The 2,541-nt window shown below is 44.2% G+C and overlaps 1 non-coding gene across 1 annotated transcript; it reads left to right on the forward strand.

The window, feature by feature from the left end:
* Positions 1-682: 682 nt before the first annotated feature.
* Positions 683-820, forward strand: LOC114808377. The gene has a single exon (XR_003756224.1). It is a non-coding gene; the product is annotated as a small nucleolar RNA SNORA7 (small nucleolar RNA).
* The last annotated feature ends 1,721 nt before the right edge of the window (positions 821-2,541 follow it).

Consider the following 2,541-nt stretch of genomic DNA (forward strand, 5'->3'; position numbering starts at 1 on the left):
CGTCTCAATCCAGGGATAGAGACCTGCAAACAATCCAAGCCCAAAGGCTTTCTATCTGCCATGCTGGGGCCCATCTTTTGTGGCACCTTAGAATTTACCCTTCTCTATCACGATGGCAAAGCTGAGTTGAGGAAGGGTTGGTGAAAATCCCATGGGTAATTAGAAATACATGCAGAGTGATAGATTTTTCTCAACAATTTGCAATGTTTCAGTCATTGGAAGGCAAATGATTTATTTGACTAGCCATCTGTTTTCTTCACCCTGTATTTTTCTGGATTTTTATTACTGGTCAGACAAGATGGATAGTCATTTTAATAGAAGGAACTGTCCACTTGTTTTCAGCCTAACAACAGCTAAGGACACGTTATTTTAGAGCATGTCCGGGAACTATTTGGTATGAACATTCAATCAGTCAATCAGTTGTATTTATTGAGTGTTTACTGTGTGCAGAGCACTGTACTAAGCCCTTGGGAGAGTACAGTATAACAGCTCACAGTCCAGAGGGGGAAAATACATTAATATGAATAAATAAATTGTGGATATGTACATAATTCCTGTGTGGCTGAGGGGGAGATGAATAAAGGGAGCAGATCAGGGTGATGCAGTGGGGAGTGGGAGAAAAGGAAACGAAGGCTTAGTTAGGGAAGGCAGGAGGATATGTGGGACTGTAGAGAGGAATAGCCCCCTCTCAGGGTCAAACCTGGAGAGTTTCCGGTACTCTACCAGTCTTGACTATGGGAGGGAGAGTCAAGCAGAAGCATATCTCTTTCATTCCTAGCTTGGCCAGTGGCTAGCAAATGGAAGGCAATCTGCTACAAGTCAAAACTCACCTGTGCTGGGCAGCAGCGGCATGGGAGAGAATTGAGGGTGGAGACTCAACTTTAATGCGTGGAAGGAGGAATGGTAAGCCACTTCCGATTTTTATCAAGAAAACTCTATGGATACATTACCAGAACGATTACAGATGGAGGTGGGGCAATCTGGGAGAGATGTGTTCATCGTGTCGCTATGGGTCGGAGATGACTCAACAGCATAAGACAAGAGAGGGATAGAGATCAGGGTTGCAGATGTGGATTCGGGAATCCTCCTCATAGAAGTGGTAGTAGAAGTACAGTGTGCGAATGAGTTTTCCCAGGGAGTGGGTGTAGATTGTTGTTGATATTTAGAGGTTCAGTGTGAACTTATTTAATTCCCAGACTCTTTGCAAAGGCTATGTTGAAGTCCATTAATTAATCATGTCCCAGATCCATCTTAGAAGACATCCGAATGTTATCTGGCAGGCTCTTCAAGATCTCAGAAAAGTGCATCTGAGTTGCCTTCCATTGGAACCCAGTTTGCAATAGGGAACAACAGTCATCTAGAAATACCCCATTTCAAACTCCTCCCAGAGCACTCCGTGGCCCTAGTCTTATTGAAGTTGGGTATTAATTATGGTATTTGTTAAGTGCTTACTATGTGTCAAGCACTGTTCTAAGCACTGGGGTAGATACAAGATAATCAGGTTGCCCCATGAGGGGGTCACAGTTTTAATCCCCATTTTACAGATGAGGCACTGAGGCACAGAGAAGTTAAGTGGCTTGCCCAAGATCACACAGCAGGCAACTGGTGGAGCCAGGATTAAAACCCACATCCTCTGACTCCCAAGTCCATGCTCTTTTCACTAAGCCACACTGCATCTTTTTCATAGGTATTCAGAATTAAGAATTTTCAGGATGGCCGATCGATTTAGCCAGCACTGAGGGCTCATTGCAATGGGCATTTACTGAACTGGACAAAATGGTGGCAATTTTATAACACCATATCCTTAGCCATCCCCAAACATGACCATTCTGGTCTGGAAAGCGAAGCATTTGCCAATATATTATTAAAATTCTGTGTTGGGCCAGCAGAGAAATAATCGGTATGGAATCAAAAGGATGCCCGGTAACAATGTCCTTTTGTATCCTGCCCGTATTTGCCCATTACCAAGGGCTATTGGCTCCTCCTTCTTACTCTTGAGATTTTATTGGACTTTTCATTTCCAAAGGTGACCCCCTGGGAAGCTGCCCGGACTTCCTCCTCCTCTAAGTAAGACATATGGTTGGGCCTTGACAATTTGAGGAGTCTCTTTAATTTTTCAGATGAGGAAGCTGCTCTCCAATCATTGCCAAAGAAATATCCAGAGAGGGATAACTCAGGAGACTGGCTGTACATATGCTTTTGTGTAGAAGGAAAACATCTACAGACACCTCCAGGTATAGCCATTGGTTTTACATGTTCTGAGTAATGTGGATCCTGCAGGCCAGCTCGTTTTAGAATCTTTCATGGATAATAGGCACGAGGCTACTCTGCGAGACCAGCTGGAAGCCAAAGTCCCCTCTCACCGCTGAAGCTGGTAGGCAACTCGGAAATAGCAAAAAGCAGAAAAAAAAAAACACTCAGAATCAGGTCAAGCCACAGTTTGAACTTCGCCTTGTGATTGGATTTGGCCCCATGAAGCGCCGGTCTCTTAAAGGGACAGGTGGAGGTTCTCAGAGCACGGACTTTAGTAGACATGAATAC

This window comes from Ornithorhynchus anatinus, chromosome X5 (assembly GCF_004115215.2).
Source record: "Ornithorhynchus anatinus isolate Pmale09 chromosome X5, mOrnAna1.pri.v4, whole genome shotgun sequence".
Taxonomy (NCBI): Eukaryota; Metazoa; Chordata; class Mammalia; order Monotremata; family Ornithorhynchidae; genus Ornithorhynchus; species Ornithorhynchus anatinus.